The sequence below is a fragment of the Pristiophorus japonicus genome, chromosome Y, assembly GCF_044704955.1.
Source record: "Pristiophorus japonicus isolate sPriJap1 chromosome Y, sPriJap1.hap1, whole genome shotgun sequence".
NCBI lineage: Eukaryota > Metazoa > Chordata > Chondrichthyes > Pristiophoridae > Pristiophorus > Pristiophorus japonicus.
In genome coordinates, this window is record NC_092011.1 from 7,625,631 (window position 1) to 7,647,799 (window position 22,169).

Consider the following 22,169-nt stretch of genomic DNA (forward strand, 5'->3'; position numbering starts at 1 on the left):
CACACTCCCTCACACTCCATCACACTCCCTCAGACGCTCACACTCGCTCAAACATACTCAGTACCTCACACACACACACACAATCGCTCACTCCCTCACACACCCTCATACATGCTCACACTCCATCATACTGCCTCACACCTCCTCACACACCCTCACACACCATCATACACCCTCACATTCCCTCACACCCCCTCACACCCCCTCACAGTCTCTCACGCCCCTCATGCCCCTCACACTCACTCACACCACCTCACACTCCCTCACAACCACTCACACTCACTCACCCTCCCTCACATTCACTCACTCTCCCTCACAACATCTCACCCCCTCACATTCCCTCACACTCACTCACACTCCGTCACACTCACTCACACTCTCTCACACTCCTTCACACTGCCTCACAACCCCTCATACTCCCTCACACTCCCTCAAACTCCTGCACACCCCCCACTACTCCTCACAGTCCCTCAAACCAACTCACACGCCCTCACAACCACTCACACTCCTTCACAACCCCTCACACTCCCTCACATCGCCACACACTCCTTCACACTCCTTCACACTCCCTCACACCCTCTCACACTCCCTCAAACCCCCTCGCACTCACTCACACCCACTCAAATACCATCACACCCCTCACATGCCCTCACAACACCTCACACTCCATCCCACATCCACACACACTCACACTCATCACACTCCCTCACACTCTCACACGCTCTCACTCACTCTTGCTCCCTCAGCCCGTTGCACTCCCTCATAGCCCCTCACACTCCCTCACACTCTCTCATAATGCCTCACACCCCTTCATAATGCCTCACACACCTTCACACTCCTTCACACCCTCTCACACTCCCTCAAACCCCCTCGCACTCACTCACACCCACTCAAATACCATCACACCCCTCACATGCCCTCACAACACCTCACACTCCATCCCACATCCACACACTCACTCACACTCATCACACTCCCTCACACTCTCTCCAGCTCACTCACACCCCTCATACCACCCAAACAACTCACACCCCCTCACACTCCCTCACACTCCCTCACACTTCATCACTCGACCTTACACTCCTTCACACTCCCTCACACTCCCTCACACTCCCTCACACTCCTACACACTCACTCACACTCCCTCACAATCACTCACACCCCTTCACACTCCCTCACACCCTCACACTCACACAGTCCTTCACAGTCCCTCACACTCACTCACACTCCCTTACACATCCTCACACTCCCTCACACTCCATCACACTCCCTCAGACGCTCACACTCGCTAAAACACACTCAGTCCCTCACACACACACACACAATCGCTCACTCCCTCACACACCCTCATACATGCTCACACTCCATCATACTGCCTCACACCTCCTCACACACCCTCACACACCATCATACACCCTCACATTCCCTCACACCCCCTCACACCCCCTCACAGTCTCTCACGCCCTCATGCCCCTCACACTCACTCACACCACCTCACACTCCCTCACAACCACTCACACTCACTCACCCTCCCTCACATTCACTCACTCTCCCTCACAACATCTCACCCCCTCACATTCCCTCACACTCCCTCACACCACCTCACACTATCTCACAACCCCTCACACTCCCACCCACTACTGCATACCCTCACAATACCCCTCAAACCCGCTCACATGCCCTCACAACCCCTCACACTCCCTCACTCCCCGTCACATTCCCTCACACTCACTCACACTCCCTCACATACCCTCACACTCCCTCACACTCCCTCATACTCACTCACACTCACTCACTCTCCCTTCACACTCCCTCCCACTCCTGCACACCACCCCATTATCCCTCACAGTCCCTCAAAGACGTTCACATGCCCTCACAACCCCTCACATTCACTCACACTCCCTCACTCACCCTCACACTCCCTCACACTCTCTTGCACACCCTCACACTCGCTCACACTCCCTCACACTACCTCACACTCCTTCACTCTCCACACACTCACACTCACTCACTCTCCCTCAGCCCCTCACACTCCGTCACACCGCTTCACACTCCCTCACACACCTTCACACCCCCTCACACTCACTCACACCAGCTCACACTCACTCACACCTGCTGAAACAACATCAAATCCCCTCACACTCACTCACCCTCACACTCACTCACCCTTCCTCAAATTCCATCACATCGCCTCACAATCACTCACCCTCCCTCAAACTCTCTCATCCTCCCTCACACTCTCTCACCCTCCCTCACTCCACCTTACACCCCCTTACACCCCCTTACACCACCTTACACCCTCTTACACCCCCTTACACCCCCTCACACTCCCTCACAACACCTCACACTTCCTCACACTCCCTCCCACCTCCTCACACTCATTCACACACCATCACACTCCCTCACACCCTCTCTCACTCACTCACACCCGCTCACACTCACACACCCGCTCAAACAACATCACACCCCCTCAAACTCACTCACCCTCAGGCTCACTCACCAACCCTCAAACACCATCACACCGCCTCACACTCACTCACCCGCACTCACACTATCTCATCCTTCCTCACATTCTCTCACCCTCCCTCACACCACCTTACACCTCCTTACATCCTCTTACACCCCCTTACAACCCCTCACATTCCCTCACAACACCTCACACTCCCTCCCACCTCCTCACACTCATTAACACACCATCACACTCCCTCACACTCCCTCACACTCCCTCAGTCCCTCACATTCTCTCACACTCACATCACACTACCTCGCTCAATCTCACTCTCCCTCACTTGACTTCACAATCACTCACACTCCTTCACACAGCCTCACACTCCCTCATACTCCCTCACATTTGCGCAGTCCCTCACACTCGCTCACAGTCCCTTACACATCCTCACACTCCCTCACTCTCACTCACACTCACACTCACTCATACTCCCTCACACAATCGCAGTCCCTCACACACACTCACAATCTCTCTCACACACACACACCCATACACGCTCACACTCACTCGCACTACCTCACAACCCCTCACACTCATTCACCCTCCCTCACACCGCCTCAACCACTCACACTCCCTCACACTCCTTCACATTCCCTCACAACGCCTCATACTCCCTCACACTCCCTCAAACTCCTGCACACCTTCCACTACTCCTCACAGTCCCTCAAACCAACTCACATGCCCTCACAACCCCTCACACTCCTTCACAACCCCTCACATCCCCTCACATCCCCTCACACCCATTCACACTCCTTCACAAACCTGCACACTCCCCTCACACTCCTCACACGCCCTCACTCACTCTTGCTCCCTCAGCCCCTTGCACTCCCTCATAGCCCCTCATAATGTCTCACACCCCTTCACACTCCCTCAGACTCCCTCACACCCTCTCACACACCCTCAAACACCCTCACACTCATTCACACCCACTCAAATACCATCACACCCCTCACATGCCCTCACAACACCTCACACTCCATCCCACATCCACACACTCACTCACACCCATCACACTCCCTCACACTCTCACACACTCCCTCACACGCTCTCCAACTCACTCACACCCCTCATACCACCCAAACCCATCACACTCCCTCACACCCCCTCACACTCCCTCACACTCCCTCACACTTCATCACTCGACCTTACACTCCTTCACACTCCCTTACACACTCTCACACTTCCTCACCCTCACTCACCCTACCTCACACACTCACACACTCACTCACCCTCCCTCACACTCTCACACACTCCCTCACACTCCCTCACACTCTCTCACACCCTCACACTCACACAGACCTTCACAGTCCCTCACACTCTCACACACTCCCTCACACTCCCTCGCACTCCCACACACTCACTCACACTCCCTCACACTCACTCACACCCCTTCACACTCCCTCACACCCTCACACACACACAGTCCTTCACAGTCCCTCACACTCTCACACACCCTCACACCCCCTCACACCCCCTCACACTCCTTCACACTTCATCACTCGACCTTACATTCCTTCACACTCCCTTACACACTCTCACACTTCCTCACCCTCACTCACCCTACCTCACACACTCACTCACCCTCCCTCACACTCTCACACACTCACTCACACTCCCTCACACTCACTCACACCCCTTCACACTCCCTCTCAGCCTCACACTCACACAGTCCTTCACACTCCCTCACACTCTCACACACTCCCTCACACACCCTCACACTCCCTCACACCCCCTCACACCCCCTCACACTCCATCACACTTCATCACTCGACCTTACATTCCTTCATACTCACTTACACACTCTCACACTTCCTCACCCTCACTCACCCTACCTCACACACTCACACACTCACTCACCCTCCCTCACACTTTCACACACTCACTCACATTCCCTCACACTCACTCACACCCCTTCACACTCCCTCACAACCTCACACTCACACAGTCCTTCACAGTCCCTCACACTCTCACACACTCCTTCACACTCCCACACACTCACTCACACTCCCTCACACTCACTCACACCCCTTCACACTCCCTCACACCCTCACACTCACAGAGTCCTTCACAGTCCCTCACACTCTCACACACTCCCTCACACTCCCACACACTCCCACACACACCCTCACACTCCCTCACACCCCCTCACACTCCCTCACACTTCATCACTCGCCCTTACATTCCTTCACACTCCCTCACATTCCCTCACACTCCCTCACACTCCAACACACTCACTCACACTCCCTCACACTCACTCACACCCCTTCACACTCCCTCACACCCTCACACCCACACAGTCCTTCACACTCCCTCACACTCACTCACACTCCGTCACACTCACTCACACTCCCTCACACTCCATCACACTCCCTCAGTCGCTCACACTCCCTCACACACGCTCAAACACACTCAGTCCCTCACACACACACACACAATCGCTCACTCCCTCACACCCCCTCATACATGCTCACACTCCATCATACTGCCTCACACCCCTTCACATCCCCTCACACCCCCTCACATCCACTCACATCCCCTCACACTCACTCACACCACCTCATTCCCTCACAACCACTCACACACTCACCCTCCCTCACACTCACTCACTCTCCCTCACACCGCCTCACCCCCTCACATTCCCTCACACCCCCTCACACTACCTCACAACCCATCATACTCCCTCACACTCCCACCCACTACTGCACACCCTCACAATACCCCTCAAAACCACTCACATGCCCTCACAACCCCTCACACTCCCTCACTTCCCGTCACATTCCCTCACACTCTCTTACACACCCTCACACTCACTCACACTCACTCATACTCAATCACACTCCCTCACACTCACTCACACTCCCTCACATACCCTCACACTCCCTCACACTCCCTCACACTCACTCACACTCACTCACACTCCCTTCACACTCCCTCCCACTCCTGCACACCACCCCATTATCCCTCACAGTCCCTCAAACACGTTCACATGCCCTCACAACCCCTCACACTCCCTCACTCACCCTCACACTCTCACACACAACCTCACACTCTCTCACACCCATCACACTCCCTCACACTCCCTCACACTCTCTCACACTCCCTTACACACTCTCACACTTCCTCACCCTCACTCACCCTACCTCACTCACTCTCTCTCACACACTCCCTCACACTCCCACACACTCACTCACACTCCCTCACACTCACTCACACCCATCACACTCCCTCACACTCCCTCACACTCTTTCACACTCCCTTACACACTCTCACACTTCCTCACCCTCACTCACCCTACCTCACTCACTCTCTCTCACACACTCCCTCACACTCCCACACACTCACTCACACTCCCTCACACTCACTCACACCCCTTCACGCTCACTCAAACCCTCACACTCACATAGTCCTTCACAGTCCCTCATACTCACTCACACTACCTTTCACATCCTCACATTCCCTCACACTCACTCACACTCCGTCACACTCACTCACACTCTCTCACACTCCTTCACACTGCCTCACAACCCCTCATACTCCCTCACACTCCCTCAAACTCCTGCACACACCCCACTACTCCTCACAGTCCCTCAAACCAACTCACACACCCTCACAACCCCTCACACTCCTTCACAACCCCTCACACTCCCTCACATCGCCACACACTCCTTCACACTCCTTCACACTCCCTCACACCCTCTCACACTCCCTCAAACCCCCTCGCACTCACTCACACCCACTCAACTACCATCACACCCCTCACATGCCCTCACAACACCTCACACTCCATCCCACATCCACACACTCACTCACACTCATCACACTCCCTCACACTCTCACACGCTCTCACTCACTCTTGCTCCCTCAGCCCGTTGCACTCCCTCATAGCCCCTCACACTCCCTCACACTCTCTCATAATGCCTCACACCCCTTCATAATGCCTCACACACCTTCACACTCCTTCACACCCTCTCACACTCCCTCAAACCCCCTCGCACTCACTCACACCCACTCAAATACCATCACACCCCTCACATGCCCTCACAACACCTCACACTCCATCCCACATCCACACACTCACTCACACTCATCACACTCCCTCACACTCTCTCCAACTCACTCACACCCCTCATACCACCCAAACAACTCACACCCCCTCACACTCCCTCACACTCCCTCACACTTCATCACTCGACCTTACACTCCTTCACACTCCCTCACACTCCCTCACACTCCTACACACTCACTCACACTCCCTCACAATCACTCACACCCCTTCACACACCCTCACACCCTCACACTCACACAGTCCTTCACAGTCCCTCACACATACTCACACTCCCTTACACATCCTCACACTCCCTCACACTCCATCACACTCCCTCAGACGCTCACACTCGCTCAAACACACTCAGTCCCTCACACACACACACACAATCGCTCACTCCCTCACACACCCTCATACATGCTCACACTCCATCATACTGCCTCACACCTCCTCACACACCCTCACACACCATCATACACCCTCACATTCCCTCACACCCCCTCACACCCCCTCACAGTCTCTCACGCCCCTCACGCCCCTCACACTCACTCACACCACCTCACACTCCCTCACAACCACTCACACTCACTCACCCTCCCTCACATTCACTCACTCTCCCTCACAACATCTCACCCCCTCACATTCCCTCACACTCCCTCACACCACCTCACACTATCTCACAACCCTTCACACTCCCACCCACTACTGCACACCCTCACAATACCCCTCAAACCCGCTCACATGCCCTCACAACCCCTCACACTCCCTCACTCCCCGTCACATTCCCTCACACTCACTCACACTCCCTCACATACCCTCACACTCCCTCACATTCCCTCATACTCACTCACACTCACTCACTCTCCCTTCACACTCCCTCCCACTCCTGCACACCACCCCATTATCCCTCACAGTCCCTCAAAGACGTTCACATGCCCTCACAACCCCTCACATTCACTCACACTCCCTCACTCACCCTCACACTCCCTCACACTCTCTTGCACACCCTCACACTCGCTCACACTTTCTCACACTCCCTCACACTCCCTCACACTCCTTCACTCTCCACACACTCACACTCACTCACTCTCCCTCAGCCCCTCACACTCCGTCACACTGCTTCACACTCCCTCACACACCTTCACACCCCCTCACACTCACTCACACCAGCTCACACTCACTCACACCTGCTCAAACAACATCAAATCCCCTCACACTCACTCACCCTCACACTCACTCACCCTTCCTCAAATTCCATCACATCGCCTCACAATCACTCACCCTCCCTCAAACTCTCTCATCCTCCCTCACACTCTCGCACCCTCCCTCACTCCACCTTACACCCCCTTACACCCCCTTACACCACCTTACACCCTCTTACACCCCCTTACACCCCCTCACACTCCCTCACAACACCTCACACTTCCTCACACTCCCTCCCACCTCCTCACACTCATTCACACACCATCACACTCCCTCACACCCTCTCTCACTCACTCACACCCACTCACACTCACACACCCGCTCAAACAACATCACACCCCCTCAAACTCACTCACCCTCAGACTCACTCACCAACCCTCAAACACCATCACACCGCCTCACACTCACTCACCCGCGCTCACACTATCTCATCCTTCCTCACATTCTCTCACCCTCCCTCACACCACCTTACACCTCCTTACATCCTCTTACACCCCCTTACAACCCCTCACATTCCCTCACAACACCTCACACTCCCTCCCACCTCCTCACACTCATTAACACACCATCACACTCCCTCACACTCCCTCACATTCCCTCAGTCCCTCACATTCTCTCACACTCACATCACACTACCTCGCTCAATCTCACACTCCCTCACTTGAAGTCACAATCACTCACACTCCTTCACACAGCCTCACACACCCTCATACTCCCTCACATTCACGCAGTCACTCACACTCCCTCACAGTCCCTTACACATCCTCACACTCCCTCACTCTCACTCACACTCACACTCACTCACTCTCCCTCAAACACCATCGCACCGCCTCACACTCTCTCACCCTCCCTCACACTCTCTCACCCTCCCCCACACCCCCTTACACCCCCTCACACTCCCTCACAACACCTCACACTCCCTCACACTCCCTCCCACCTCCTCACACTCATTCACACACCATCACACTCCCTCACACCCCCTCACACTCACTCACACCCGCTCACACTCATTCACACCCGCTCAAACAACATCACACCCCCTCACACTCACACCCTCACACTCACTCACCCTCCCTCAAACACCATCACACCGCCTCACAATCACTCACCTGTCCTCACACTCTCTCATCCTCCCTCACACTCTCTCACCCTCTCTCACACCACCTTACACCCCCTTACACCCTCTTACACCCCCTCACACTTCTTCACAACACCTCACACTCCCTCACACCTCCTCACACTCATTCAAACACCATCACACTCCCTCACACCCCCTCACACTCCCTCACAACACCTCACACTCCCTCCCACCTCCTCATACTCATTCACACGCCATCACACTCCCTCACACTCCCTCCCACCTCCTCACACTCATTCACACACCATCACACTCCCTCACACTCCCTCCCACCTCCTCACACTCATTCACACACCATCACACTCCCTCACACCCCATCACACTCCCTCAGTACCTAACTCCCTCACACCCGCTCAGTACCTAACTCCCTCACACACCCTCACACTCCCTCACACTCCTTCATACTCCCTCAGTTGCTCACACTCCCTCACAGTCCTTCACACTCCCTCGCACTCCATCACCCGACCTCACATTCCCTCACACACTCTCACCCTCCCTCACGTTCCCTCACACTCCCACACACTCCCACACACTCCCTCCGACCCTCACACTCCCTCACAATCTCTCACATCCTCTCACTCTTCCTCACATCACTCACATCTCCTCACACTCCACTCACACCCGCGCATACTCTCTTACCCACTCACACCCACTCACACTCCCTCACACTCCCTCAGTCCATCACACCCACTCACACTCCCTCACAGCCCCTCACACATCCTCACACTCCCTCACACACCCTCACACTCCCTTCCTCACCCTCACACCCACTCTCACTCCCTCACATTCACTCACACCTTCTCACACCACCCTCCCCCACACTCCCTCCCACCCACAGACAATTACACTCCCTCACACCCTCATGCACCCTCACACTCTCTCACACACCCCCACATTCCCTCACACTCCCTCACACATCTTCCCACTACTTCACACATCCTCACGCTCCATCACAGACCCTCACATGCCCTCATACTCTCTCACACTCCATCACACATCCTCGCATTCTCTCACACCACCTCACACTCCCATCACACTCCCTCGCACTCCCTCACACCCCGACACTCCCTCACACTCAGTCACATTCCCTCACACTCCCTCAGTACCTCAAACACCCTAATTTTCCCTCACACTACCTCACACTCATTTACACTCCCTCACAACACTTCACATGACCCTCACACTCCCTCCGATTCACTCAAACCCCTCACACTCCCTCATTTCCTCACACCCATTAAACTCCCTCACACCACCTCACATTTCCTCACATGCCCTCACACCTCCTCATACCCCCTCACACCCCCTCACACTCACTCAATCCCTCACACTGCCTCACACTCCCTCAGTCCCTCACACTCACAATCTCTCGCTCCCTCACACCCCCTCACACTCCCTCACACCCCCTCACACTCCATCCTACCCTCTCACACTCACTCACAACCCCTCACACTCTGTCATACTCCCTCATACTCCCTCACACCTCCTCACACTCCATCACACTCCCTCACACCCTCTCACACTCACTCAGACCCCCTCACACCCTGTCATACTCCCTCACACCACGTCACACCCCCTCACACTCCCCCTCACACTCTCACACTCTCCCTCACACTCCCTCACACTCCCCCGCTCCCCCACTCCCCCTCACACACCCTCACACCCCCTCACACTCCCTCACACTCCCTTACACTCACTCACACTTGCTCTGTCCCTCAAACTCCCTCACCCCCTCACACATTCTCTTACCCCCTCACACTCACTCCCTCACATACTCTCATACCCCCTCACACTCCCTCACATTCCCTCACACTCTCACACACCCTCATATCCCTCACACTCCCTTAAACTCCCTCCATTCCTCACACTCCCTCACAGTCCTCACACTCTCTCACACACCGTGACACTCTATCTGTCCCTCACACACACTCACACTGCCTCACACCACCTCACACTCCATCACACTAACTCACATTCCCTCGCATGCCCTCACACTCCCTCACAAACCATCACACTCTCTCACACACCTCACACTCTCTCACACCCCCTCACACTCCCTCACATCCCATCACATTCCCTTGCACTCCCTCGCACTCTCTCGCACTCCCTCACACTCTCTCACACTCCCTCACACCCACTCACACTCCCTCTATCCATCACACTCCCTCACACTCAATCACACTCCCTCAGTCCCTCACACTCAGTCACACTCACTCACCCCCATCGCACACCCTCCATCCCTCACATCCCCTCAAACACCCTCACACTACCTCACACCTCCTCACAACCCCTCACATCCCCTCACATCCCCTCACACCCCCTCACACTCCCTCACACTGCCTCAAATTACTTCCCACTCCTTCACACCCCCTCACACTTACACTCACACACACTCCGTCACACACCCTCACACTACCTCAGTCCCTCACACCCCCTTACACTCACTCATACGCTCTCTCAGTCCCTCATACCCCTCACACTTACTCACTCCTCCTTACACTCCGTCACACTCACTCACACTACCAACATCCACTCGCACTCCCACAGTCGCTCGCACTCCCTCACAGCCACTCACACCCCCTCACACTCCGTTACACTCTGTCGCACTCACTCACACTCATGCAGACTCCCTCACACCCCCTCACACACCATCACTCCCCCTCACACTCACTCACACTTGCTAACACTCCATCACACTTCCTCACACTCCCTCATTACCTCACAGCCTGTCACACTCCCTCACACACCTTCAGTCCCTCACAACCCCTCACACTCCTTCAAATCCCTCACATTCCCTCACACTCCCTCAGCCTCACACCCCCTCACATTCCCTCACACTCCCTCACATCCCCTCACACTCCCTCACACTCCCTCACACAATCCCTCACACTCCCTCACACAATCCCTCACACCGCTCAAACTCCTTCACACTCTCACACCCCCTCACATCCCCTCACACTCCCTCACACTCCCTCCATCTCGCACACTCCCCCACATCCCTCGCACTCCCTCACACACCGCCACATACCCTCTGTCCCTCACACTCACTCACACTCGCTCACACCCACACACACTCCCTCTATCCCTCATATTCCCTCACACTCAATCACATTCCCTCCATCCCTCACACTCAGTCACACTTACGCACACCCCCTCGCATACTCCATCACACACTTCACACCCTTCACACCCCCTCCCACCCCCTTACACTCCCTCACACTCTCTCAAACTACATCACACTACTTCACACCCCCTCACACTTACTCACACTCACGCACACTCCGTCACACCCCCTCACACTACCTCAGTCCCTCACACCCCCTTACACTCCCTCATACGCTCTCACAGTCCCTCATACCCCTCACACTTACTCACTCCTCCTTACACTCCGTCACACTCACTCACACTACCAACATCCACTCGCACTCCCACAGTCGCTCGCACTCCCTCACAGCCACTCACACCCCCTCACACTCCGTCACACATCCTCGCATTCTCTCACACCACCTCACACTCCCATCACACTCCCTCACACCCCGACACTCCCTCACACTCAGTCACATTCCCTCACACTCCCTCAGTACCTCAAACATCCTCATTTTCCCTCACACTACCTCACACTCATTCACACTCCCTCATACCCACTCACACCGCTCACTCACACTCACTCACACACACTCACACACCCTCACATGTCTCACACTCATTTACACTCCCTAACAACACCTCACATTCCCTCACACCCATTACACTCCCTCACACCACCTCACATTCCCTCACATGCCCTCACACCTCCTCATACCCCCTCACACCCCCTCACACTCACTCAATCCCTCACACTCCCTCACACTGCCTCACACTCCCTCAGTCACTCACACTCACAATCTCTCGCTCCCTCACACCCCCTCACACTCCCTCACACCCTCTCACTCTCACTCACACCCCCTCACACCCTGTCATACTCCCTCACACCCCCTCATACTCCCTCACACCCCCTCACACTCCATCCCACTCCCTCACGCTCCCTCACACCCTCTCACACTCACTCAGACCCCCTCACACCCTGTCATACTCCCTCACACCCCCTCACACTCCCCCTCATACTCTCACACTTCCGCCACACTCCCTCACACTCCTCCACTCCCCCTCACACTCCCTCACACCCCTTCACACACCCTCACACTCCCTCACACTCCCTTACACTCACTCACACTTGCTCTGTCCCTCAAACTCCCTCACCCCCTTACATACCCTCACACCCCCTCACACTCACTCACACTCACTCCCTCACAGTCTCTCATATCCCCTCGTGTTAAGTCCTAGTTCGGGTGGTCAGCTGTATTCGACAACAATCGAGTCAGATACCTTCAATCTTTACGTCTTTATTGAAGCAGCTTCGGATCTGTTACCAAACTGCCAGCACAGAGTCTACAGATTCCGGGGCAGGCAGACAAAAGGTCTGCCTATCCTCACAGACGCATCCCTTTTATTCTTACAAACCGAAGGAGGTATGGCCCACTTCACCAATCACAGTGTGTACTAGGGCTTCATGAATTGACAGCCTGTTTATCTTTAGAACACTTTATGCTTTTACGAGCGGAATAGCCCAATTTAATCACACGAGGCAAATGTGCACCTTATCAAGTCATGGCCACAAACCCTTATTTATCAGTGATGGTCACACAAGCTACTTTGTCCATTACTTTCTCACGGGAAACTAATTCTGTCTTTTCTTATTTTCTTATTGATTCGTAGAACCATTTTATTAACCGTTTCATGATTCTTCCACCTACATTCACATTCCCTCCTGTTATCATTCCATGATAAATTCTCATTCATAAATGTTTACTCTCAATTTTTGTGCACGGCCCGGTACTCCCTGCCTCAATGTGCTGGCCAGTCACGTGGTTTCAGGAGTCCAAATTATAATTAGATCAAATTATGCCCCATATTATTGCTAAGATCAATTTTGTCCCGACCAGTATGTGTGAAATTATACGAATCCAATCCCAGACCTTTCTCCACCAACTCTGACTTTGTAAGTTTACATCGATATCTTCTTCCAGTACTTTGATTTTAGTTTGCAGTTGGTGATAGAGCTTTACGGATTGACCCACTCTGAGCCTCAACTCTCGTAATACTTCAGTTAGATGTGGGATAGGGACCTGATCTGGCTTGTCATAATCCTGTAAATGATCATGGAGCTGATCGGTTACATCAATAACTTCAGGCTTCCGGCGCCTAACCTGGGTGATATGCGCTTGCCCGATCGCGACAGGTCGTAGTGATGTAAGGCAAAAGTTTGGCTGTGGTATAGGGCACTGCAGGTCATTTGGGTCCCTTGTCTTACTTCTACACAGGTATCCACACTCTGGCAAGAGGTAATGCCCGTGTTTGAATCGTGAAGACAGGAATAATTGGACTGCTTTGTGAGACAGGTCTGGTTAACGGGCACGTCCACTTTTGCGCACCCGAATCCTGTACCATTCCAACACTGTGGGTACCCATCCTTCCCAGACCCTGTGGTGTTTAGGCAGGTGACCGGGGGACCTCAGCCATTGGAATATGTGAAGGTAATATTTTCGGCAGGCGGGGTATCATTGTATCCTTGTATGTAAAGACTGGGATCCATAACCAGGGTTGGGGTAAACAATTCAGTAACCGCCATAACAGGGTAGCATACAACCAACTCTGGCGCGAATAAGATCTTATGAGTCCTCAGAAATATATTATGATCGTTCCCCAGTTGCCCTTGCACGTTCCTTTTCCTCCTTTGCCCTGTTACTGATTCCAGGGATTGGTCCTTTGAATCAACTCAGTCATCTTCAGGTTGATCAGGGCAAACAAAGTCCATCGCACATTCCCTGAACCGGCATGGCAAATTCCATCGGTCTTTGCCCTGTAGAGTCAGCTGTTGATCAACCTGTGAGAGTATACCCGTACGGGATTTTATTTTAGTCATGGTCCATGATTCGAGATCGTCTGGTGTCCTGGTTCCACATTGTACGATATCTCCCGTACAGAGGCGGAGAATTTACTCTCGTGAGCCGTCGGTTGGGCAGCTGAGTAGTCGTCCCCCTGTTTTTGTTACTGTTATCAGCAGGATCATGACTCCTAACAGCAGGGTTCCGTGCATTCTTTCAATCCTGAAAGACAAAAGGGCTTGCAAACCGTCATGTTATTATCGTGGCTACCAAGGCCTCATGTTATGCCTAAATACCTAAAAGCAGGACAAGCAATCATATGATAATTAGATTAATTAAAATGATGGCTTAAAGTTACAGCTAAACGGTTACGGAACAACGGGAACGAACGTATTATTATTCCACGTCTAACTCCACTCCCCCTTTTGTTTACCGCTGGTAATCAATGATGCATGTGCACCCACGCGTCTCTACCTTCCACCTTTACAGCGGTGGGGGTGGTGAGTAAGACCTGAAATGGACCATCCCATCAGGGCTGGAGATGACGTCGCGTCCAATTTTTGATGAGGATGAAGGATCCGGGCTCGATAGGGGATGATCCGTGAGAAGAGGGACGGTCACCATAAGCGGCGCGAACCTGTGAATGAGAGGCTCGCAATGCCTTAGTTAGGGCTAACACATAGGTAGTCATCTCCTCAGTCATGTGATGAAAGTGAACAGCAACTGGAGAATGGTGGTCCCAAGGGGTGCGAAGAGGTCTGCCGTACACGATCTCGGCCGGGGTGAGACGTGTCGTCCCTGCGTGGGTGGAGCGAATCTGAAAAAGAGCTAAAGGTAACAATTTTAACCAAGTCGACCCTGTTTGAGAGGTCAGTTTAGCTAACTTGGTTTTAAGAATCTGGTTGGTTCGCTTGACCAGACCCGCCACCTGGGGGTGATAGGCACAATGGAGTTGTTGATGTATCCCTAACTGTTGGCACAATTCCTTGTTTACAGCTGCAATGAAATGGGGTCCGTTATCTAAGCTAAGACGACCGGGAACCCCGAAGCGAGGGATAACTTCCTTCAGCAATATCTTAACAGTACAGGCTCTATTATCAGTAGTAGGATAAGCTTCAATCCATTTACTAAAAACATCAACAATAACCAACACATATTTATAACACTGACAGCGTGGCAATTCTATATAGTCCATCTGCAAAGTCTCGAAGGGTCCGGCTAGCAAGGGTGTTTTACCTAATTAACAAGGTGCCCCCCTTCCAGGATTATGGCGTTGGCAGGTAAGGCAACGAGAAATAATATTCTGCGCAAACATTTGGAGGCTAGGATGCCACCATGTCTGGAGGAGCAGGTCACTAGTGGCTTTTGCTCCACAATGCGTGGTGTAATGAACACATTCAATTACCCAAAGGGCCAATTCATCGGACATACAAGTTTGACCAGCGGGTGTGATCCACAACCCGGAGGCAGTATCATATTTACAATCAAGATCGTTCCAAAGTTGTTTTTGTACAGCAGGAGCGTCCTTCTGTAGGCGAAGTACCTCTTTGATGGTTGGCATTGGCTTTTCAGGGGTCGACAAGCTCAGTTTAGAGCTGGACGTCTGCCTCATCATTCGGGGCACAACAATCTGCTGACTCCATGCAGCACACTTAGCCGCCTCGTGAGCACAGCGGTTTCCGATGTCGATTGGAGAGGAACCGGCAGTATGAGCGGAACATTTAATAACAGCGATTTATCGAGGGAGCAGAAAAGCAAGTAATAGGTCAGACACAAGCACTTGGTTCGAGATTGGCGTACCGGTTGATGTTAGGAATCCTCGGTTTTTCCAGAGTTGGCCGAAGTCGTGGACAACCCCAAAGGCATAACAGGAGTCAGTGTAGATTGACTCGGAGATCCTCTCCTAAGATACACGCACGGGTGAGGGCAAGAAGTTCTGTTTGCGGAGCGGAAAGGGGGACCTGGAAGGCTCCAGACTCGAGAGTCGTTCCTTCTTGACTGACAACAGCATAACCGGAAATGCGGGTTCCTTCCTTGTTAATGGAGGAACTGCCATTAGTGAACATAACGAGGTCAGGGTTTAACAGAGGGGTATCTGAAAGGTCGGAGCGAGGGCTCGTGTCCTCGAGGGCTGAGTGCAGACAGTCATGATCCGGCCTAACAACATATTCTATCTTTACTTTAGTCAGCAGTGAATCTTTTAGCTCAACCGTCGGACCGTCCTTCCAAAAAGCTTTTACTGCTCGAGACATTGCCTGAGTTGTGGTGTCACACCAGTCAAGATTATTGGTCCTTATTGCAGTAGCAACTGTTCCAGCAAGGCAATTCATTAACATAGAACAAAACTGAGGAGAGGGTTGTCCCCTAGAAAATGCCTGGTCTCCTGACTGGGTTCCATATACTTCCTTAAATCTCTAAAAATTCCTCGACTGTCTCGCCCTTCTTTGTTTTCATGTCCAAGACTTTGGTAATATCAACAGATTTTCGCAGAACTACGTGTACAGCATCCAGAAGCATCGTCTCTCTGTTCTCGTTATTCGCGTGCACTGCTTCTAAGGCTTCATGAGTTTGATGTCCGAAGGCTTCCTTAAATCTGGTCCATTCAGAACCAGTAAGTACCTGTTGTACCAGAGACCAAAGGTCCCTTGAGTCTGCTTGATAGACTCTAATGGTTCGTGACAAAAATTCAATGAACCGTTGAGGACAGGTATTTTTATTCGGGGTGCTGGTTATTATGGACATAAGTTCATGAGATTTCCAAGGTAACCACACTTGTATCTTAGCAGGGGGCTGCACATCCGGGCCTCCATCCACAACAGCCGCTGCTGGTGCCAACGCGCAAGGGTTGGGGACAGTTCTGACGGGCAGCTGTTTCGGCGCACGTTTCTTCAGGGGTCTTGGTGTCTCCGTCATTGTCCCCTTCAACATCGTCAACCCATCCCGACTCTGAATCTGTCCCAGTATCTGACCCTGACACTATCACATCATCCTCATCCGTAGGGTTTGATTTCCCCTTTTTCCCTTTACCACTCCGTCGTTGATTTCTTTCAAGCCGTTGTAATCTCCCTATTTCCTGTTCAAGTTGACGCCGTCTTTGAACCTGGCTTCTAATCACTTCTGCAACGGATCGACAGAAAACCTCATCATCAGACTTAGTTCCCCGAAACTGTCGTTCTATATTAGACACATTGTCTAAACTGGGATAAATGAGTGTTGCAGCAGCAGTGGCGCCCGGTGTTGGGACATTAGGACCGGGGTAAGGGGGTGGTAGAACTCTGTTCGTCTGTAAATTTGGCACCGGCACATTTACTGCCACAGCCACGTCAGCCAAGGTTGTGCTGTCAGACGAGGCGGGGGAGCCCCTGGAATCATATTCCAATTATCCCATTCATTGTCCTCGTCAGCCCCTTGCATGCCAAGACCAGCCATTGAACTCCGTAGTTCAGTTAAAGATTCCTTGTTTGTTCTATTTCTCTTTTCCTGTGCACATTCCTTTCTTTAAATTTCCAATGACTTAGGGATTCCCTCATTAGTTAATTTAATTCCTGCCTTGAGAGCATTCTCCTGCCAACTCGCCAGAATATTCTTATCTTTTTCATCCTGACAATGTTGGCACCAAATTTCAATCAATTTCTTACTCTTTTTCCCGATTCCCCTTTTCCAAATTAATTCTTGGGCGCGTTTAATTGTTTCTAAATCACTTGAACCCCCTAATGGCCATATGTCTGAACCTAATTTCTGATTCAAACCTCCCGACAATTGTCTGAGTTGCTCGTTTTTATCTGGGTGTTTATTACCCACAATAAAACTTATCTTAACCTATTTATTCAACGTTTTGACGGACTCATTAAGTGATACAATTTCAAATCAGTTATCTTTTAACCCACCACCGTGGTGTGCACCCACAACTTCCTTTTCTCTTTATTCCTTTTCTTTATTCCTTTTCTCTCTATTCCTTACTGTTTTAACTTTTGACGGACTACTTGTGGTAGACAATTTCCAGATCAAGCTACACCTTCGTCATTTTAACGGACCACCATCGTGGACAATTCCAAATCTATCTTTTCCTGGGGTAACCTGACAACTGACCACGGGCGATCCCGTCAACAATTAATTGAACAGTGGTGAAAGATCCGCGACCAGAACTTACGACAGGAGGAAAACAAAGTGGCAATTTAACTAAATATACTCACTTTGGGGCCCATTTCCTCTGCCGCGTCCCGTCTGTAGGATATCAATGATTCAGCCACTTCCAATCGAGAGTTTTTGGGATCCCACTTCTGACACCAAATGTTAAGTCCTAGTTCGGGTGGTCAGCTGTAGTCGACAACAATCGAGTCAGATACCTTCAATCTTTACGTCTTTATTGAAGCAGCTTCGGATCTGTTACCAAACTGCCAGCACAGAGTCTACAGATTCCGGGGCAGGCAGACAAAAGGTCTGCCTATCCTCACAGACGCATCCCTTTTATTCTTACAAACCGAAGGAGGTATGGCCCGCTTCACCAATCACAGTGTGTACTAGGGCTTCATGAATTGACAGCCTGTTTATCTTTAGAACACTTTATGCTTTTACGATCGGAATAGCCCAACTTAATCACACGAGGCAAATGTGCACCTTATCAAGTCATGGCCATAAACCCTTATTTATCAGTGATGGTCACACAAGCTACTTTGTCCACTACTTTCTCATGGGAAACTAATTCTGTCTTTTCTTATTTTCTTATTGATTCGTAGAACCATTTTATTAACACTTTCATGATTCTTCCACCTACATTCACACTCACACTCCCTCACACTCCCTCACACTCTCACACACGCTCATATCCCCTCACACTCCCTTAAACTCCCTCCATTCCTCACACTCCCTCATAGTCCTCACACTCTCTCACACACCGTGACACTCCCTCTGTCCCTCACACTCACTCACACTGCCTCACACCACCTCACACTCCCTCACATGCCATCACATTCCCTCGCATGCCCTCACACTCCCTCACACACCATCACACTCTCTCACACCCCTCACACTCTCTCACACTCCCTCACATCCCATCACATTCCCTCGCACTTTCTCGCACTCCCTCACACTCAATCACTCTCCCTCAGTCCCTCACACTCAGTCACACTCACTCACCCCCCATCGCACACCCTCCATCCCTTACATCCCCTCAAACACCCTCACATCCCCTCACACTGCCTCAAACTACTTCCCACTCCTTCACACCCCCTCACACTTACACTCACACACACTCCGTCACACCCCCTCACACTACCTCAGTCCCTCACACCCCCTTACACTCCCTCATACGCTCTCTCAGTCCCTCATACCCCTTACACATACTCACTCCTCCTTACACTCCGTCACACTCACTCACACTACCAACATCCACTCGCACTCCCACAGTTGCTCGCACTCCCTCACAGCCACTCACACCCCCTCACACTCCGTTACACTCTGTCGCACTCACTCACACTCATGCAGACTCCCTCACACCCCCTCACACACCATCACTCCCCCTCACACTCACTCACACCTGCTAACACTCCATCACACTTCCTCACACTCCCTCAGTCCCTCACAGCCTCTCACACTCCCTCAGTCCCTCACAACCCCTCACACTCCCTCAAACTCCCTCACATTCCCTCACACTCCCTCAGTCCCTCACACATCCTCAAATTCCCTCACATTCTATCTCACTCCCTCAGTCCCTCACACACCCTCACACCCTATCACACTCCCTCACATCCCCTCACACTCCCTCACATCCCCTCACACTCCTTCACAATCCTCACACCCTCTCACAACACCTCACACTCCCTCACATCCCCTCACACTCCCTCACATCCCCTCACACAATCCCTCACACCGCTCAAACTCCTTCACACTCTCACACCCCCTCACATCCCCTCACACTCCCTCTATCTCACACACTCCCTCACACCCTTCATACCCCTCACACTCTCTCAAACTACATCACACTCCTTCACACCCCCTCACACTTACTCACACTCACACACATTCCGTCACACCCCCTCACACTATCTCAGTCCCTCACACCCCTTAAACTCCCTCATACGCTCTCACAGTCCCTCATACCCCTCACACTTACGCACTCCTCCTTACACTCCGTCACACTCACTCATACTACCAACATCCACTCGCACTCCCACAGTTGCTCGCACTCCCTCACAGCCACTCACACCCCCTCACACTCTATCACGCATCCTCGCATTCTCTCACACCACCTCACACTCCCATCACACTCCCTCACACCCCGACACTCCCTCACACTCAGTCACACTCCCTCAGTACCTCAAACACCCTCATTTTCCCTCACACTCATTCACACTCCCTCATACCCACTCACACCGCTCACACTCACTCACACACCCTCACATGTCTCACACTCATTTACACTCCCTCACAACACCTCACACGACCCTCACACTCCCTCCGATTCACTTAAACCCCTCACACTCCCTCATTCCCTCACACCATTACACTCCCTCACACCACCTCACATTCCCTCACATGCCCTCACACCTCCTCATACCCCCTCACACCCCCTCACACTCACTCAATCCCTCACACTCCCTCAGTCCCTCACACTCACAATCTCTCACTCCCTCACACTCCCTCACACCCTCTCACACTCACTCACACCCCGTCACACCCCCTCACACTCTCACACTCCTTCTCACACTCCCTCACACTCCTCCGCTCCCCCACTCCCCCTTACACTCCCTTACACTCACTCACACTTGCTCTGTCCCTCACACTCCCTCACCCCCTCACACTCACTCCCTCACATTCTCTCATACACCCGCACACTCCCTCACATTCCCTCACACTCTCACACACCTTCATATCCCCTCACACTCCCTTAAACTCCCTCCATTCCTCACACTCCCTCACAGTCCTCACACTCTCTCACACACCGTGACAATCCCTCTGTCTCTCACACTCACTCACACTGCCTCACACCACCTCACACTCCCTCACATGCCATCACATTCTCTCGCATGCCCTCACACTTCCTCACACACCATCACACTCTCTCACACTCTCTCACACTCCCTCACATCCCATCACATTCCCTCGCACTCCCTTGCACTCTCTCGCATCCCTCATACTCCCACACACCCACTCACACTCCCTCTATCCCTCACACTCCCTCACACTCAATCACACTCCCTCAGTCCCACACACTCAGTCACACTCACTCACCCCCCATCGCACACCCTCCATCCCTCACATCCCCTCAAACACCCTCACACTCACTCACACTCCCTCAAACTACATCACACTCCTTCACACCCCCTCACACTTACTCACACTCACACACACTCCGTC